Raw genomic sequence first — 20,905 nt, forward strand, 5'->3', positions numbered from 1 at the left:
GCTCACACAGCTCATGCTTGCTATTGCTGATCTGATGACTAAGGGTGCTGGCCTGACTCAGACATCTACCAACTTCCTGCTTCTCTGGTCCCTGCTCCCAGTACTGTGCAGCTGTACAGCAAAGGTCACCAACCACTTCTGCAGGTCACGCATGTCACCAAGGGTAAAATTACTGAGAATGGAGAGTGACGGTTTATCCTCGAGGGTGTTACTCACCACCACTGGTTCTGGTGTATCCCGAATTTTCCCAGCTCTGTGTCTAGCTTTCTCCCAAACTTCTAGCCCTTCTGGATTAAGAAAAACCAATACAGAGGAAGTAAACTAGACTCCCACAGCCCTTACACTAGCTTCCATGATGCCCTGTGGGTCTAATTGCTGCCTGAAATCCTAGTTGCATGGATGCTGTTGCTGGCCTGGTTTCTCTGGTCAAACACTGCCTGGTTCATGTGATGGCGAGGGCAGTATTTTTATGGGGATAGATCTTTTTAAAAAATGGGTTCTTTGACTTGGCAATAGCTCATTTATAATTGAATCTGGTTAGGTTTAGAGGCATCAATGGCCCTGTCACCAGGAGGGAAGGGGGACATTAGCAGCCTGTGGAATATAATGATAAAATATTCACTAAATTGTCACTTACAATCAAGAATCTAAAAGACAAGGCTTTGGGTGTTCAAGTAGTGGTTGCCACAATACATTTGGTTAAAATAAAAAGTGTGTAATGCAATTGGTTGCTTTTGGAGAATATTAAAGAACTTAGTAATGAAAGATACATAATGTCTTAATGTCTCAGAGACCATAGAGCTTCTTGGACTATCCTAGAGAAATACTTGTCTCCTGCAGCCAAAGTTTCTAAGACCGAGCCCTCAGTCCAACTCAAAGTATTCCAGAATTATAAAATACGTTCAATGTGTGTACCTGGAGAAGCCAGTGTTAGAACCAGGCACTAACTGAAACTCTGGAATGGAGTCTTGCTGATCTGTGGATGCAGCCCTTTCTTCGGAGCTGTTTCCTCTCTGAGTCCTTCCCACAGCTGAGCAACCTGAATGGTTGGTTCCTGCTTTGGAGCTGCCTTGTGGGAGAGGCTGCGTGTCCTCCAAATTTACCCATTACACCAGTCACTGTTTCTCAACCCCTGACCATGCTCCAGTCCTGGCAAGTCTCAGGAGTTCAGGTGACAGATTAAACAGTGCTGCATGGGGAAACCCCCACAAGCAGCTGTGCTGGGGGAGGAGCTTCTCATCAGTGTGAGTATGTAAGTGTGCAATGTTCTCATCTTTGCAGCAGGTAAAAACACCTAGGGGTTTCTCCGAAGGGGAGTGTGTAAGTGTGCAATGTTCTCATCTTTGCAGCAGGTAAGAACACCTAGGGGTTTCTCAGCAGTGTGAGTGTGTAAGTGTGCAATGTTCTCATCTTTGCAGCAGGTAAGAACACCTGGTCTCCAACTCAGACTCAGAATCCATGCTGTTGACTAGGAGGAAGCTTTACCCTGATGACCCTCAACAAAGCCCTGAAGGGGCAGCTGTGGTGTTTACCTGTCTAATGTTATTGGAGAAACGGAGGTAAGGTCCAAAGCTAACACAAAGGGAGCTCCATCTTCGCTGCCTCTCCAGCTTTAATGTGAAATCTGGTCCTACTACAAGTTACTCCTGCTTTTCCATTAGCTGAACAGCAGACAATCCTCTGCCATCACCAAGATCCTCCCACAGAGTCCTTCTGTCTCCCCAGCACTGATTCTCACCTCTCCCACAGCAATCAGGCACGAACAAAGTTCAGACACACATTGAAGAAGGGAAGGCAGAAAGAATGTAAGAGCCTCCATGAGTGGTGGTGACGCTTCTAACCCCAGCACTTGGGAGGCAGAGTCAGGAAGATGTCTGAGATCTGTGAGTTCTAGGCCAACCTGGTCTACAATTCAAGTTCCAGAACAGTTAAGACTGCTCCATAGAGAAATTATATACGTGTATGTGTGTGTGTGTGTGTGTGTGTGTAATTATTATTACTATATATACGAGCCAGAGGAGGACAGGAAGTAGTACTAGGAAAATCTGTCTTCTGGACATGCCATGACGCCATGATGGTTGCACTCATGAACTGAACCCAAGAAGCTGTTATCTGCACAAAGCCTACACTAGATGAAGCCAGTCAACATTCCAGCATGGAAGGGGGGAGCAAGATGAGGCCCCACCACTCCCAGGGAACTGTAGGCAGCTGAGGGAGAAGAGTCATACTCCTCACTGGACAGCCACTGGTAAGTCGTCCTTGCTCAGGAAAATAACTTCTGACTTGTGCTCAGGTAAGAAATCCTAGTTAAATGTAGTGTGATACCAACAAAAGATAGGAAAGCAGACAGGGCTGGAGAAGTTTGACGGGAGGGGTAGTGTGTGGGATACGGTCGTGTGTACACATACGTATATATAAAGAATAAAAAATACTTGAGACATGGAATATTGGCGTCTTTAACTGTATCTCTCTTCTCATCCAACATCTAATCAGGTGCAAAATATTGTTTTGTTTGTATAGTGTCTTACCTGTTATTACTAGAACAATGTTCCCTTGCTCAAATACATGGTCTCTCTAGAGCAGCAGTTCTGAATCTGTGGGTCACAATCCCTGGGGAGGGGGGGGGGTCAAACAACCCTTTGACAGAGGTTGCCTAAGACCACTGGAAAGCACAGATATTTACATTATAATTCATAACTATCAAAGTTACAGTTATGAAGTAGCAATGAAAAACAATATTATGATTGGGGTCACCACATGAAGAACTCAGCATTAGGAAGGTTGAGAACCACTGCTCTAAAGGTTCAGTCACCTGTCACCCCCTCCTCCCTCCTCCACAGCCACCCAGCCTATTCTCTGTGTATGCTGTGTTTGGTATGTGTGGATCCCTACTCAGAACTCGCCGTGGTCCCTGCGTAACCACAAAGACATCCGTGCTCCGAGTTTACCGCCCTTCATCACCAGTCCCTCGGCTTCCCTCTCCCACGCCACTTCTGTCACTGCCTTCCGACCTCGGCACAGTCTAGGACTGTAGCCCACTCATCGGCTTATCCACAGTCTGGCTGTCACCGTATTCTCACATGCTTTGTGCTCCCTCGCCCCGTTTGCTTTCCCCTCACCACCGCTAAGCATCTCTCTGCAGAGCCTTCAGAGCCCCAAGGCATTGTTCACTCCTTGGGATGCTTAGGATCTGGCCTGCTGGAAATGTGTGGATTCTTCAAGGTTTGGTCCAGACATGGTGACCTCTGTGGAACCTTCAGCAGCAGTGGTGACCTCCAGGCACTGCACAGCTTCCCTCCCTCCCTTACCTGACGCTCGCTGGCCCTCTACCCTTTGGGGTCCTACCTAGCGAGAACTGCCCCAGACTCTATGGAGTCAAGTCTATCATTTCCTCCAGTCGCCGATCACATGTCACTTCTTCTGTCTGCCTGGCACACCACACCCCCCAACATCTGCCCTGCCTCTCTCAGTGTCAGTACGAAACTGTGTGAATGAGTGTGGATGTGGGGGCGGGTATTGTTCATGTACCGTACATCTGCCACCGGGGTGCACACCCTCTATGGGAACAAGGATACTGGATCCTAAAATTGTCCTTTAGAATCACTGACTGTTCCCCAGTCATGTCTCTTAACTTTGACAAGACTGCACCACTATGAAATTGGAGTTTACATGTTCCTTGGACCAGACCAAATTCTTAGTCAGGGTTTTCTTCCTCCAGTAATTGTTTCCACCAGCGGAAAGGAGAAAGGAAATGCATTATCCTCTCTGGTTCAGCTCAACGCTTTGGGGTTTTGCCTTTTTCTTTTCACTGGTTATCTTAAAACAACCTCTGCCCTCTCCCCAGGCTCAGCAAACTAGGGAGCTGGTCACTGTCTCCAAGTGAACCCCCCACCCCAGACACAGCCTCTAGGAATATTAGATCACTAACCACCAGCCACGCCATCTCTCAGGGCAGCTGCCTTGCAAGGCACCACCACAGTGCCTTCCTACAGAGCGTCCAGTGAGCCAGGAGCCAGAGACGCACAGAGCAGGGGTGCTTGGCTCCATGTCCACCTGGCTTCGAACAGAAACACACCGCTCGGTGACCCATCGCCTCCATGTGACCTGTAAGGCCTCAGAAGCTCTTACTCCCCAACTCCCCATATCACATGGAGTCAGGTTGGGTTTTGTTTCACAGTCGATGACTGATACACGGGCTCTGGACGAAGCTTTGGGTCTCCTAAGCGGCAGTGACAACAGCATATTGACAGCAGAGGCTGTGCCACACATCCCTGTCTCTGGACTTGATACTGAGACTAACTTGAAAGCGCTGAACTCAGCATTGGCACTGTAACAGCATGGTGCCTACCAAGTCACACTTCCTATGGAAGGATGACGACGACGCCTCTGCATCCTGGCCATCTAAGGACACCCAGAGTAGAGACGAAAGACAACAGGCTGAGACACAAAGTCTTCCCAAGGCACTTCCACACCAGACAGTTGCCTTGGACGCCCAGCAATTATCATCATTTTTCAAACCTCTCTTCATTGCCCATCAAAACGCTGTGCTATGCATTCATATCTGATATAGTGAGTGAGTTCCCATGGTATACATCAAGAAGCTTTCATCACCAGTCTCCCCGTTAGCTGGACACACACACACACACACACACACACACACACACACACACACACACACACACACTGCTTTAATATCTGGTTTGTATCCATGACTTTCTCCTCTGGCCCTGATTAATTTTATTCACTGCAGAATGATGCCAGTTGAGTCATCCATCCAGGGGAACTCTGCGGACCCTCTGTACTTTCAGAGCTAACGTCAGCTGTCCCTTTCAGCCAAGCCAATCGATTTCTCTGGTGAGCTAGTTGGTGCTTTCTGACCGTGGGTGTGGATTAGAAGCAACTGGGGAACTTGTAAACCTACTCTGGTGCCAGGGCCCCTCCTCCCCAGACCAATTAAGTTAAGATCCTGGAGCAGAAGGCTGGAAGCCAAGGCCTCCGTATTTTTTTCCAAGGTCTCCAGGGGATGTTAATTGAGGTCAACATAGGGAGCCATCATAGCCTTCTGTCCCTCAGCGCTAACCTCAGAGCCTTCCGGCCCTCAGCACTAACCTCGAACACTTCAGACCCTCAGTGCTAACCTCAGAGCCTTCGGTCCCTCAGTGCTAGCCTCCTTCCGTGCTCTAAAGCCCCTCCATGCCCTGAGACAGCAAGGGACATCGACTGGATACTGACAAGCATCTCTGGTGATGGCTTCCCTGGAGCAGAAGGGGAGTGGTGTGGTTCACTCACCTGATATTTTATTGTCCAGAGAAATAAACTCAGGCACAATCAAATCAGCACCCCAGGGGCTTGATATGACCCCAGAGAAGAGGCAGAACCTAGATCCCAGGCAAGCAGTACCCAAAAGGCAGACTCACTAAGCCCTGCCTAAAGACTTGTGGCCCCTCCCTTCCCCGCAAAGGCCAACGTTGCTACTCTGAAGGTTCCCACATCCCCCTCTCCACACCACCGGCTCCTGCACCTCCTCCCTAGTCACGCAACACGTGTTTGTGGTGTGTCCTATGACGCTGATCTTGGCACTTAGGGAGACTGGTAAACAGACCTGAGAGGAGCAAGGCAGAGCAGGGCACACTGAGGGGGTACACAGGTGAGCACCAGGTAAGGCTATGACAGTAAAGGGGTGTCAGCTCATCCTCCTGGAGCACTTTGAAATCTGAGTCCCCACTTGAATCTGTGCTCAGAATTCCACTCCATCGTTCTGTTCCACACAGAGACACATGAGACTATAGACTGCCATTGCTCTGAATGTTAGCCGTTTCCTCCATCAAATGCTAAGCATCTTAAAGAAGGAACTCAATGTGTATTTTTCTGGACCGACTGGCACACAGCGCACAGTAGGCATTGAGCTCAGGGTGAGGGACCTTTGAAATGGGAAACAGAAAAGACAGAAACAGTGCTGAAAGCAAGGTTTTATCTGCAATATAATCCATTCCTCCACCACCGAGCACACGCCCTGAAGGTCTTCAGTGACCATTTTAGATCAAATGGGCTTAATTTCATAGAATTGCAGGGTTTTCAAATAGACATGTTGAAGCTCTGCTCATCCAAACCGTTCATGTTAGGGCAATAGCATCTGCAGCCTTGTAAGACTGGGGTCTCCTGAGTGGGCAGTTGGTAGACATTCCTCCAAAGTTTCCCAGGGCGGCTGAACGAGCCATCGAGCCATCCATCGCCGCCACTTGAGGACACCATTGTAGCACCAGATGAGCCACTCCTCCATCACCTACCACTGCTGGCCCCAGTGGGTAGGGCACAGGAGTGTCACCAGCACAGCATGCCCCTGAGTCCTCTGGGCTCCCAGCACCACAGGCCCCTGCCAGTTCCCTTCAAATTCAGAAATTTCACCAGAGCAGTTTACGGAACAAAGAGTTTTCTCGGTGTGCTGTTTTCTGCTGTCAGCCTGCCTGCATCTTGGCTTCTCTTGCAGAGAAGATGGTTAAAATAGCTCTAAATGACTGGTGAACTCTCAGAACTGAGAAGCTGCAGCTGCCTCGCCAGCCTTTGTTAGGCTGTGCCCTCAGCATCAAGCATGAAGGCGTGCACACCGCCATTAGGGCTCGTTAACGGTGCAAAGGTAAACGCAAGCCACTGCTAAGTGCAAAAATGCTAGGGTTTACGACGTGTTTTTATCTGGAAGATACTTTAACATAAAATCACATAGTAGTAACACTAAGCAGGTTTGCCTACTAGCTCCTTGATTACAGAGAAAAATGAATTCGTTCTTCGTTTTCAAAATATAAAGTATCAGAATACTGATGGTGCTTTTCCAAAACTACATGAAGTCTTATTGGGTTTTTTTTTATTTAAAAAAAAAAAGAAGACAAAAAGCTGTACTTTCAACTCTGATGACCAAAGAAGAAAATGAAGCCAGACAGCATAACAGTTTTTGGACTGAGCCTGCAGTTTGGAACCAGGCACCATGTTTTTTAATTCAGATAATAGGGGCACTTGGCAGGGTTGTCTCAGGCAAGCGTACATGTTCTAACTACCATCAGGAGTTCTGACGCCTCAGCCTAATTCTCAAGATTACTGAGATCTTACGGTCTGGGGCCTCTACACTTCCTTGCCCAGAGTAGATGGAAGAGAAATGGAAACTTAGTACCACATGAGTAACCTTAAAAAGGAAACAAGGTTTCTCTGTCTGCTGCCTGCCAGAGATTTATAACAGACCCTCAAATAATAGCCAGACAGGGAAGTAGGCAGGAGCCTGCAGCTCCTTCCTCCATAGGAAGAGGTCGGAATATTGTCAAGCAGTGAGAAAAATAAAGAATTGAAAATGCTACTGGAGAATGTTGCAGCAAACACAGGCCATATTACTCTTCGCTGTCCTTGTAGTCAAAGGTAACGTGCCTTATGGTAGCTGTTTCCTGAGCTTCCAACTGTGGGTTAAACACACAAGGAGGGAAAGCTCAGGTCTTCTCCACAATCCATACATGGTTCCGGGTTTTGCTGTCACTGGGTGTATCACACTGCTTCTCAGGACCATTGTTAACTTGATGCCTTTGGCCTAAGGGTTGGTACATCATGCTTTCCTGCCCACCATGGGACCGGTGGGACAAGTGGATGCCACAAAGAGTAGCACAGGGAACCATTCCTGTCATAGGATGTTCAAGCTTCACATAATACCAATAATCCAGGGCAAACCAATGTACCAGACCCCAGGTGAACTGTAGAGTGATCTGGGCATTGAGTAGAACACACAGGCAAACCCCCAGCCCTACAGCATTGCCCATGTGAGAGAAAGGTCCCTGCCACAGCTTCCATGTAGCCAGGGCCTATGTCAGAGCCATAAATGTGTTGTGGATTCAATCTTTACAACCATGAAGCCTCATAGGAACTAGAATCTCCATGTACACATGAGGAAACGAAGCATGGAAGAATTAAGTTAACTGGGCTGAGGAGATGGTTCAGTGAGGTAGAGTGGGAGGACCCGAGTTCAGAGCCCCAGAGCATACTCAAAGCTGGGCATAGCACAGGTCTGCTATCCCAGCACTCCTACAGGGAGACAGGAGGCTGAGACCCCAGAGACTTTGGGAGCTCATGCGCCAGCTAGATGGGATTATATAGTGGCAGCAGCAACCGTGTCTCAAACAGGGTTGTGACCTCTGCACAAGCATTGTGGCACAAGGGCGCATGCTTCCTTATACACACACACACACACACACACACACACACACACACACACACACAAATAGATGATAGATTAGATGAATAGAGAGATGACTGGCAGATAGATGACAGATAGATACAATAAATTTTTTAATACAGGAGGAGCAATAATATGAACAAAGGATTCAAGACCATGATGGGGAAACCCACAGAATCAGCTGACCAAGCCAATGAGAGATCACTGATTGTGGTCTGACAAATGGGGAACCTGCATAAGACCAAACTAGACTCCCTTAATATAGGTGACAATGCTGCAGCTGGGACAATATATGAAGCCACCGACAGTGGGTCCAAGATCTAACGCTAATGCACAAACTGACTTAGCGGAGCCCATTTTATATGGAGAGATACCATGCCCAGCCTAGACACAGGGGTGTGGGGGTGGAGAGGTGCCTCGGTCCTGCCTCAACGAGATGATGGGACAGAATTAGTGGACTTCCTAGGGGAGGCCTCACCCTCTCTGTGGAGCAGATGGGAGGAGGGGGCAGTGAGGGGAGTGGGAAGAGAGAAGGGGAACTGTGATTGGAAAATAAATTAATAATAAATTTTAAAATACTTTAAAATTTTAATCATTTTTTTAAAAATAAACAATGAAGTTAATTGCTTATTTTTTTAAAGATCAAAAGGTGAATGAGGACTTTAGGTCTCTGATCCAGCAGGTAAAAAGGCTGAAGGACATTATCCTATCCTAACAACTAAAGCTTTTCTCCGATCCCTGAGGGGTTAGTTCTCAGGCAAAACTGCTGCCTCTCAGAATCGGAACATCCCAGAACAGAAACCCTGGTGGAAAGCACCCCCTCAAACACAAAAACAAAAAACAGCCTGTGTTGTAACTGAGAGCCTAGGGGTTTTGTAGGCTCACATCTGAGAACCAAAAATTCCAGTGTGAGCCGGCCACATGAGCACTGCTCACGCTGCTGGGTTTTACCTCCAGGAGTTCTGCCAGGTCCACTCAGTGACTGTCAAAGGAAAATCCCTTTGGGCTTCAGGTAGAAAAAAAAACAGTGAACTGCCCTTAGTAGAAAACATTTTACAAAAATCTAACCTAAGTATTTTCCGGAACATCACAGACCTGAAGGGCAGGGTCGAAATCTTAATCCTGCTGCCCCTTGCCATCCTTTTCCACGGAAGGAATGGCAGGAATAAAACAAGCAAACCGAAGAAGTGGGCGGAGTCCATAGACCAGGGCAAGCTTGGAAACAGAGGTGGGGCTTAACTGTGGACATATAGAATGCGCCCTCCCTGCACACCTGACCACGTTATTAAATGTTTACTCTCTACTAAGATGGAATGTCGGCTAACCACCACATAAAAGAAAATATAAAGCTAATTGGTTTCCCAGTTTCAACTCTGTCATTGTTTTTTCTTTTTCTTTCCGTGGTGGGGGAGTCCATAAAAATGTAATTGACAATGAAAATCCCAAGTGAAGTCCCATGGCTTTGGAATGGACAGTCTAACCATGTAGAAGCTCTCTGAGATGCATAGAGTTTGACACTGGGCAAATATTTGTTTGAGTGGCTACCTTAATCTAGCTGTGTGTTGTCTTTATTTGTGAGTTCATTATAATACACTGATTTTTAAAAATAAAAAACTAAGGCCAGTTCCTTTGACCTAGCCCATGTTTTAATAAAAAAGACGTCAAGGCATGCCACAAGGCAAGCTGCAGAGACTGGGCTAGCACCAGGAGCAGGGTCAGATACGGTGACAATGCTGGGTTACAAAAGTAGAGATCTGTAAAAACTGTGGTAAATATAATAAGAACATTAGTGGAAAGAGAGACAATGTGTAAGAGCAGATGGATAATGTAATTAGAAAAAGAAATACAACAGACTAATCAAAACAAAACACTAAAGGTCAAAACCACTAGAAAAAGAAAAAGATGATGACTATCTTGGCTGGACACATGAATGCACTGGCCACGGCTGTGAAAGCCTCTATCCGAGCTGAAGGACATGGTGACAGACACCCTCAAACATAAAGAGAAAAAGACTAAAACTGAAAAAATATTCAAGCGCTAGGGGACAAGTACAAAATGCTCACCATGAGCACCATGGGAGCCCCAGAGGAAGAAAAGAGACAGAAAGTACTAGAAGTGGCATGCAAGGCAATCGTGGCGCATTTACCCAAAATTAATGGCAACACTAAATCACAAATCAAGAAAGCTCAGAAGACAGCAAGAAGGATAAGGAGTAAGAGGAGGGGGAGAAGGGAGGAGATGAGAGGGTGGAGGAGGAAAACGTTCACTTTTTAGAATTTCATGTTCAAACTGCACAAAATTGAAGAAGCCAGAAAGGCAGGACAGGGAGGGAAAAGACACCTCACCATCTGAGGAACAAAGGCTAAGTTTCATTTGCCTTCTCCTCAGAAAACATAAATAATGGCTTAGTTATGAGATGTGCCCAACGAGCTCATGTGTTAAACCATGGTCCCCACCAGACAGTGCTATTTGGGGAGACAGTAAGAAGCTAAACGTCAGGGACACAGCTGACAGAAGTGGTATAGCTATGGAATCTCAGTGTCAACTTGCAACCAAGACCAAGCTCTCAGGAAAAAGGAGATTTATTCGCCCCAGAGGGACAGAGGACAGTGATAAGGCATAAGGACAGGAGAGAGAAGACAAGGGAGAAGGGGAGGGAGCAAAGGAGAGGGGAGGAAGGGGGCGAGGAAGAGGGGCAGGGGTATTTGGGGGGGGCAGGGGTACTTGGGGGGGTGTAAAATGGGAAACCCCGTGTTAGGATGGGGGATTTAATTTTAATTAGGCATGTTAGTTAGGTGAGCCAAGGGAGCTTTTAATTGCTGGACTTCCATCTTGATTGCTGGACCTTGGTGGCACCTTTCGGGATGTAGTCTAATGGTTTTAGCATGGCCGAGGGAATAGGCAAGGCCTGCCATGCCATGCCTGCCATACTTTCACACTCAAGCAGGCCAGAGTCCCTTCAAGGAGGTTGTTGGGGTATGACGCCGAAGATTATATCTGGTCCTGGGTCACTTCCTCTCTCGCTACACTCCTACCACCATAATGTCCCAATCCACCTCACCTCAGGCCCAAAGCTCTGGAGCGAAACCATGAGCGGAAATAGACCATTCGTCCCTTGTGGTTCTTTGTCAGGCATTCTGTCAAGGCAATGAAAAGTTTGACTGACACATGATGCGATGAAAAGAAAAACAGAATTTAAATGGTTGAGGTGGGGGGATGCAAATCTAGAGTTCTATGTGCAGTGAGTAATCCTCCAAAGATAATGAACAAACAAGTTTTCTCACAAAGAAAGACTGGGGGAAGTTTTTGTCAGTACACGTGTTTCAGGAAAGTTTAAAGGAACTTCTCTAAGCAGAAGAAACACTATAGGGTAAGAAAGGTACATCTGCATCATGAAAGGGAGACTTGGAGAAAGAACAGGTGAAGATGAAATGAAAACTGGCTTCCTCACTTTCAAGTTGATCTAGAAACAATTTACTTAGAAAACAAATGTGTGCCTGATTACATTTCCACACACATATCTTTAACTTATTCCTCTATGTGTATACATATTTCATGTGCCTCTGTGTGGTTACACGTAAGTGACGCAGATGGCAACAATGGCGGCAGCGGCAGGAAGGAGGGCTAGCGAAAGCACGCAGAACAAGCAACATTAGATTATCTGAAAGCAGAGAGCTTCACAACAACCCCATGAAAAGTATAAGCGGCACACAAAGAAAGAGTGGAATCACGTAAACTGCCCAACTAAACCTGCAAATAGTGGGGAAAATACGAAAGACAAAGCATAGAAGAAACACCAGCAACAAATAGAAAATAGTAAAAGACAGCCACCTAAATTCATCAATTGCGGACAACAGCCATCAGAATAGATAAAAAGTGCTTTATAGTGTCTATAAGAACCTCACTTTAGATCTAGGGGCAAACATTACAAGTAAAGGGATGGAGAAGAAATGCCATGCCTATCAAAATAAAGTGAGAAGACCTACGCTGATTTCACAGAGATGACGTCAAAGCAAGAACAGTTGCCTGAGGTCAAGAGGAACATTATAAAACGACACTGTGGTCAAAACTCCATGAAGTCCTAGGCCGGGCGTTGGTGGCGCACGCCTTTAATCCCAGCATTCGGGAGGCAGAGGCAGGCGGATCTCTGTGAGTTCGAGGCCAGGCTGGACCGATAAGCCTCCAAAACAATACAGAGAAACCCTGTCTCGTAAAAATCAAAAAAAAAAAAAAAACTCCATGAAGTCCTAACCGACTGTATCGTATATGCTCCTTATAGCAAACCGAACACGAAAATACACAAAACAAACCCCTCACAGTTCAAGGAGAAGTGGATGAAAGTCCTATTACATAGATCCATGCATTCAATGCATGTAAAATCTGTAAGGACCAGGGCCGGAAAAATGGCTCAGCAGTTAAGGGCACTGGCTGCTCTTCTCTTCCAGAGGATCCAGTTCCAGGAGATCTGACACCCTCTTCTGGCTTCCAAGGGCACCAGGCATGCATGTGGTGCATAGACATACATGCAGACAAAACAGCCATATACAATAAATAAATATGTAAATAAGCAAAAGAAAGCAAACCCCCTTTAAATCAAAAAAATAGGAGGTGAGAGCATGATCATCTGTGTAGAAAATCCAAAACCATTAAAAAAAAAAACTCTGTAACAAGGTTACAGGATATAGGATCAATATCAAAAATTAATCATCTTCTCATATCCCAACAATGAACTTGGCATTAAAAGTGCATTGTCAACCGAACATGGCTCGCAATTTAATCCCAGAACTCTGGAGGCAGAGGGAGGCAGATCTCTGAGTTTGAGGCCAGCCTGGTTTATAGAGAGTCCCAGGATAGCCAGGGCTATACAGAGAAACTCTGTCTCAAAAACAAAAACAAATCAAAACTGTGCATTGTCATTTAAATTACTACACACACGCACACACACACACACACACACACACACACATGCCCAGTGAAATGACCTAGGTTTAAATCTAACGAAGTAGGTGTAAAATCTACATAAAGACAATGCCAAGCTCTGAGCAAAGAAATCAGAGAACCAGAAAAGTAGAGAGAAATCCTATGTTCATAACAGGACTTAATGCTGCTAGGATGTCGACTCTCCCCAGCTTGATCTTTAGTTATCCCATCCCCAATCAAAATCCCTGCATGTTATCTTGTAGAGGTCAACGAATAGCTCTAGAATCTGTACAAAGGAGCACAGGGTCCACAAGAGCCAACTTAGTGTGGAAGAATAAGAACAACAAATAAAATTCATGTTGTTCATTTGTTTAAGCATCAGAGCTGGGATTTGATGACAGGTTGTGAAGGCTAATCATGGTTGTCAATGTGACTGGATGTGGAATTAACTAAAACACAAGCTGCTGGGCACGCTGGTGAGAGATTTTCTTGGTCAGATGATTTGAAAAAGGAAGATCCACCCTAAATCTGGGCAGTGCCTTCTGGTGTGGTGGCAGCCCAGATAAAAGGACATAAGAGAAGGAAATACTGTTGCGTGTTTGCTCTCATTCTCCCTGGCAAGTCGTGTGTGTGTGCGCGTGTGTGTGCGTGCGTGCGTGTGTGCGTGTGTGTGTGCGTGTGTGTGCGTGCGTGCGTGTGTGTGCGTGTGTGTGTGCGTGCGTGTGTGTGCGTGTGTATATGTGTGTGTGCGTGCGTGTGTGCGCGTGTGTGTGCGTGTGCACGCGTGCGTGTGCGTGTGTGCGTGTGTGTGTGCGTGCATGTGTGTGTGCGTGCGTGTGTGTGTACGCAACATACACATTTTCTTTTTCATTCTATCGGTTCTGTTCTTTCAGGGAACCACGATTAATACGCTTGTAGTTTCAACTCAAAAGTTTTGCCTTAATTTGGAAACACCAACAGGCCCATGAGAACAAAAAAGCGAGTCTTAAACAATCCGACTGGACCTCGTAATGCATATTTCTTCAACCAGGGATCATAATGACAGCCGAGCCTTATACCTCAATAACTCTTACCACAAGAAGGAAAACTCACTAAGGAAATCCTCTACCCCAGCAACCACTTCTGAACTCCACCTCGTTATCTGTCCCAGTATTACCCAGTGGTTTAGCAACTACAGCAATATTCCTCCTGCTTCTGTGAGCTGGTAGCCTCACTGCTGTTGTCACTGGTGGTGACAACTCACGGGGCATATTTAAAAGGTGAAACCCCTGAGGTTGTGTTCAGCCACGTGATGCTTTTCCACAACACAGTGTGTGATGTTTAAGACACAAAAGCACAGACTCTGAGCCCTGACTCCCTGCCTCAGAACCTGCACGTTGCTGCTTCTGCTACATCCCAGCAGTCAGAGAAAATCCAAGAAGGAACTAGACTGCACCTCTCGGGAAGAATAGCAAAACCACACTACCAAAAAGGTGAGGACAAAATGGTATGACTCGTCGGGATCATTATTGTACATGCTACTGTATGCATTCCCCCCCCCAGCCACGATTCACAGGTCATTCATATGTAAAGTTTGAAAGCCTCTCCCAAGCTCATCATCAGGCTCAAAAGAACATGATCTCACACAGGTCAGCTCCAGAAGAGGAGACTTACAGCTCTTCCCTGCAGAAACTGTAAAAATGTATGACCTAAGAAGCCATATATCTGTCCCAAGACATCTGGTATCCAATGAGAATATGCAGGTAAGATGCCTGAAATAGATATTCCATTTAAAATCAGGGGAAATAGCCAGGAACAGTGGTGCATACTTGTAATGCCATCACTTGAGAAGTTGAGGCAGGAGGATTACAAGTGGAAGGCTAGAGGCAGGAGAGATAACTCAGTGGTTTCTGCTCTTCCAAAGGACCCAGGTTTGGTTTCCAGGACCCATATGGCAGTTTGTAATGGTCTTTAACATCAGTTCCAGGGATCTGATGTCCTCTTCTGGCCTCTTCAGGCACTGCACACATTGGTGCACATCTATACATGTAGGCAAACACATATTACACACTAAAAAAAATAAATTTTAAAAATCAAAAGTTAAAGGCTAGCCTTGGCTACAGAAAAGGGAAGAGAAAAGGAAAGAGGTCCATCCTAAAGTCCACCTGAATGTGCTCAGACCTGCTCCTCTAGACACAGACACCTCTATCAGGGTACCTATCCTGTTCCCTTAATTGGTTCCCTTGCTTATCTTTCAACTCTTGGCTCTGGTTCATACTTGTGGATTGACTTTCTGAAGCACCTTTCATTGACGAGAAATGTTTACATCTGCATTGTCTTCTTGGTCTCTAGAGACTTCCCATAGAAGGTTGAGAGTGCAAAGGCCTATTTTATTTCTTATTTTATTTTATTGTCTTATTGTCATATATTCAACTGTACCTTTTAAACACTATTCACCACTCCCAAGCTCTCTCCTTCCTCCCCCTCCTCGTCCCCCTCCCCCACCTCTAGTCTCCTTCCTCCCCTCAGTCCCCATCCACTTTAGGTCTCCAAATACAATCTAGAATACACAAGTACAGGAAAACAGGAGATAGTTGTCTTTCTGAGTGCCCAGGCCGCTTCGCTCTCTCTCTCTCTCTCTCTCTCTCTCTCTCTCTCTTTCAGTAACCTCATAAATACAATGATTTCAAAAACCTTCAAGGGCTTCCAATGCATTTTATAGTCTTTCTCCATGCCCCAAAAAGCACATCCATAATTCTTCCCATCACATAGCTGTGCTGTGGACATGGCGAGTTACTATGAAACAATACCCTTAAGATTCTCAGAGACGTTTTGTCTGCCTGATGGGGACTATGAGGCCCCTCCTTAAATTCCTCTGAAGTCTTAATGGTCACAGTCCAGACTCAATGTTTACCTTGAGGCCACTTCTTATTTTGACAATCTTCAGCTGACTGGAGAGACTAGCATTTTTAAACAGTCTTATTTTCTCACTCAATGTCTTGTCTCTCCTATAGTCCATGGAAAGTCTAATTTTCAAAAACTGTTTCGCTCTTTGGATCATTTCTCTGCAGGCCAATAGGCTCTGTGGCTGAAATCCTCCTTGCCAAGTACCCAAGGTCACTCTTCCAAGTTACCACAGTGGTGAGTTTGACTCCTAACACAACATCAGCAGCCCCTTCCTACAGAACTTCCTCTCTGTTCTCACAGCCTCTGCTAGCAGAATCCTTACTGCCATGCAATCTACCTGCTGTCCTTGTTATCCTGTCCCCAAGCCAACATCACACACATTAGGAATTTGTTCCTCACACCCCTGCCAGACACCAATTTCTGTACCAGTTACTTATCACCATGCAAATGGACACCCTAAAAGTTGGTGAATCGCTGGTCGTCTGTGTCGGTCCGTGTCACCCCCAACCCCCCCACGCCCCCCACCTCCACCCCCCCTTTCCCCGGTCAGGATGCTGCCGGTTGCTCAGGAATTAACTGGAAGATTTTACTTGGATTCTGTGATAGCTAATCTTGACTGGATCTGGAATCAACTAAAACACAAGCAGCTAAGGCACTCCCAGGAGGGACTTCATGATCAGATTATGTGAAGCAGGAAGAACCCCCCCACCCCACCCCCATAAACATGGTGGCACCTTCTGGTGGCAGCCCAGATGAAAGGGCATGGGAAAGGGGAAAAGGAAAGTTGTACTTTATGCCTTTTTATCCTTATTATTGCTGGCAAGTTCATCCATCACTTGCCTTCAATGATATTAGAACCAGTGTCTTCAAGATTCCAACATGAACTGAAGACCAGTGACTCTCCAGGAACCCTCCAGCCTTCAAGGCCAGGTTTGAGCTTCTGAAATACATCTAGCCTCATGAACAGATTCTCAACCACTCCGGTATGAGACAGCCATTGGACTACCTGGACTGTATCGTGTAAGCCAATCTAATAAATCCCATGTATGCCCATTCTATTGGTTCTCTTCCTTGAGAGAACTCTGATACACGTACCACTGGGTGGCAGATTGGCATTTGGACCTACCTGGCATTTCTCTCCAGAAAGAATCCATCCTGTGTAGCATTCTTCATGTCAAGAGTAACAAGAAATGACTCCACAGCCTGTGTAAGTCCAGCCTCAAACAGGGCCCGATGTCACTTGGTTCATATTCAACAGGTCAAGTCACAAGACCAGCCCATAGTCAAACATCTATTGGTTGAAAGGATGTAAGAGGGGCATGAATGCAGACAGGTCTGATTCATTAAGGCTGCTATTCTAACAATCTACCCACATTTTATGTAATATTTTTATATGTATGGAAATATGTGAATATGCGCACAGTGTAACCTTTCTTCTACCTGAATTTAGAATCATGAGATTTGTATTACTAGTTTATTTAGATAAATGTAGTTGAGTCATAATGCTTTATGATCGCCAGCTAGTGAATGGTCTCTAGTATATTTGGCAAAAGTAATGAATTCTTAGTGATTTGAGATTTGCCTAGAGCTCGCAGCTATAAAATGTTCCCTGTGAAGTAAAATGACATTGCTGAGGAATTTTGTGTGTGTGAAAATGACAGGGTTTGCGGATTAACAATGTGAGACGTAATGCGGTTCCACTGTCTTTTCTTCAATCAGAGGACTGGCATTCCTCTCAAGAAATTGACTCTAGGAGCAAAGGCAAAGATGACATCATATTGAAAGCAGCAGGCTGTAAAAGCCTACATTTCTTCATTACAGACATCATTTTTATCAGACTATATAATTTATATTAATTACATTTTCACATGGATAACTTGGCAATAGTTATTTATAATCTTGGTCTATTATCTTACTACAGGGTATTTTTTTTTGCAAAGACTCAAAACAAAATATAGTTGTCTTTACTTCTCAGAGTCACTTTTACTGTTTAAACTGAGAAATGTTTATACACTGGGATAAAGTGTTTTTCAGATGCCCGTGACAAAAACAAAATGTTATTTTTACCATTTCCAAATATGTATAAAATTAATTATTGTAAGAATACACCACAATCTTTACCATCTTCATTCATATTTTAAGGGGCTACTAATAAAGTTGTGTCGAGTGATACTGAGTAAGATCACCTCAGCTGGAGAGTGCTTCATTTTATACACAAAGAAAGACTCAAGCAAATCAGAGAGAGTATCATGATTTAACTACATGTTATTTGTTTAACAGTCATCATTCAACCTAAAACTCTGACCCTTATTGAGGATAAATTGAGATAACCGTCTTTACGATAAATCACATATTCAGGGAAAAACTTTAAATCTGTAAACCACTTGAAGGCATGAAATTTTTCAGTAATTCATACTGTAAAATCTTTCTCCAAAGCCATTTCAAGTCTGATAGCCATTCTGTCAAAACATAAAATTAAGGACTAGCAAGATGGCTCTACAGAGCAAGGGATAATGCCACCGAAAGCCCAATAACCTGAATTTAATCCCCAGGACCCACATGGTAACACAGAACTGACTCCTTCAAGTTGTCCTCTGACTTCCACAAGGGCTGGTATACATACAATACACACAGGTGCACGCATGAACACGCATGCATGTACACACACTCACAAAAAAATTTTAAAAGTTAATGTAAAATTACTACATGAGAGGACTGTGATAATCATATTCAGAGGAGGAAAGGAGAATAGTAATTTCCAAGAATGGAGGGGAAGAAGAGGAGGGGTTATTGGAAATGAACGGTTGATGTTGACTGCACAACGATAAATGTACTTAATGCACTAAACTGTGCTCTTGCGTTGATTCAGTTCATATTAGTGTGTGTGCACTTTATTCGGGTTCAGGGGAACAAACCTAGGCTGCCAGGCTTGTGCAGAGCCATCTCACCAGCCCTCAACTATACCCTTAGACATGAGCAAAATGGTAAACTAGGTTCTGTGCATTGTGCCCCAGCAAAAAATAATATCTGTAATTAAAACAGTCCAACTACAAAACAAATACAAACATCTCAGAATGTCAGCAAGCACAAGGGAAAGCAGCAGATATGGCAGAATATAACAACCATAAAATATTAGCATAAAAAATCACTTTCCCCAAACCGACCAGCAATGATACAGGTGAAACTCCAAGACGGCCTGTGAGACTCGGGGCCACTGCTGAGTGACACAGGCCTAAGGGGGCCACGGTTAGTCTGCAAAGTAGCCCATCACTTAAAGGGACTAAGCTTTTCCACTCAAGTAACTTAAAAGGTCAAGACTAGCTTAAGCACCCCGTGGAGTCTTCCTGGAACCAGGGCAACATTTCTACCCCTCGCAATCCCACACTCCCTTGCCATCACTGATTCTGATGCCTCCCTGTCTAAGTCTCAGCCCTTTCTCTAGGTCACAATTCAGACCCTTAGTGAACACTGTCCACTTTTTCCTTCCCTGGTAGCTTCCGTACAGTGTCCAAAATGGATCCCCAGTGTTCCAACCAGCATTCATTTGATTACTGGAGGGTGTGTTCAAGGAAGCTTGTCAGGAAGCTGCCACCATGCCTTGCTTAGAGCATACACATGGTGTTTCCAACAGCAGATGAATAGCACGGCTTGTGGAACTCCTGTGCAACAGATGAACCAGGCTTCATAGAAAGGGTCCAACTGCAAGAGTCAGCATCAACCACAAGGACCAACCTGGAGACCTAATCATCCTATACAAGTCTCCACAGACATAATTCAAACCAAGTCGATCCCAGCAGCAAGAGGCAGACCAACAATGTCAGCCAGTCCACCTAGGGAGGCAGTGTGCTTCCTAGCTGGTAAACCCCGGAAAGCAGCTTCCACTCTGGAACAATATATTCAGAATCCCACTGGGAAGGGCCTGGAATGAGCTATGTAAAGTACCTGACACACCTGCCCATGAAGACATGTTTTACCCTGGGCATATTCTGTGCATGAAGACTCAAACATATCAATCAAGTTCTGTAAATAAATGTTTTATCTTTATAAATATTTTACTGTAAGTATAACATGCACGTGCACACACATACACATACACACACACACACACACACACCACAACATACATCTGAAGATATTCCCAAGAATCCATTCATCTATAACTTAACTAAATAAGTGGCATGGCCTTATCCTGGGACCCACTAAGCCACACACACTTCAGCCCTCCAGAGAGTATATAACCACCTCTCTCTTTCCTATGGGGCGTGTGTGTGTGTGTGTGTGTGTGTGTGTGTGAGTGTGTGTGTGTTTGTGTGTGTTATACCTATGCAGACCCAGTAGGTGGAAAGGAATTCACACCTGGTACTTTAAACCTAGCTAACTGTCTATAGTCAGAAAGATCAGAGACCCTAGGAGAGAACCAACTACTGTCATTTTCCTAAGCCAATATAATTTCTAACATTTTATTCTAAATATTACACTCATTTTTAAAAAAGTGTAGCACTCATCCCTTGTCAAAGAAGGTTCATTTCACAGAGATCCACAACTGGTTGAAATGCGGAGTCAGTGATGATGGGGTGTGTTCAACTCCAATGGTTACATCTATTAGGGAACCCAACAGCTAGGGCTCAGGGGAAATCACAGATGGGGAGAAGAAATATTGTAGGGAGCCAGAGGACCAGGAAGTCTACAGCTAGATAGTGTGTTCTACACATGACAGGGAAGCTATGCCCACAAAATCTCAACAACATGGTTACCTAAACAAGACCTGAATAATAACGCCAGTTGACATACCAATGTCATCAGGGGCCATTTCACAAAGCCCTTTCCCCTACGTGAGGAGCCTCAGGCAATCAGTGGCCACTGAGAGAGGTTGGGTTGAAGCATTTTTCTCCA

General features: G+C 45.3%; 1 long non-coding RNA gene across 7 annotated transcripts in view; it reads right to left on the reverse strand.

Moving 5' to 3' along the window:
• The window catches only part of LOC110340103, a 127,891-nt gene that overhangs the window by 101,799 nt on the left and 5,187 nt on the right, over positions 1–20,905 (reverse strand). For 6 of the 7 annotated variants that reach the window (XR_005869498.1, XR_005869496.1, XR_005869495.1 and 3 more), the window contains exon 3: positions 17,139–17,303. This is a non-coding gene — a long non-coding RNA (uncharacterized LOC110340103). Of the gene's footprint in view, positions 1–10,905; positions 11,344–17,138; positions 17,304–20,905 lie in introns of those variants that run through there. The other variant, XR_005869499.1, reaches the window with a different exon arrangement.

The sequence above is a fragment of the Mesocricetus auratus genome, unplaced genomic scaffold, assembly GCF_017639785.1.
Source record: "Mesocricetus auratus isolate SY011 unplaced genomic scaffold, BCM_Maur_2.0 Super-Scaffold_100018, whole genome shotgun sequence".
Classification (NCBI taxonomy): domain Eukaryota; kingdom Metazoa; phylum Chordata; class Mammalia; order Rodentia; family Cricetidae; genus Mesocricetus; species Mesocricetus auratus.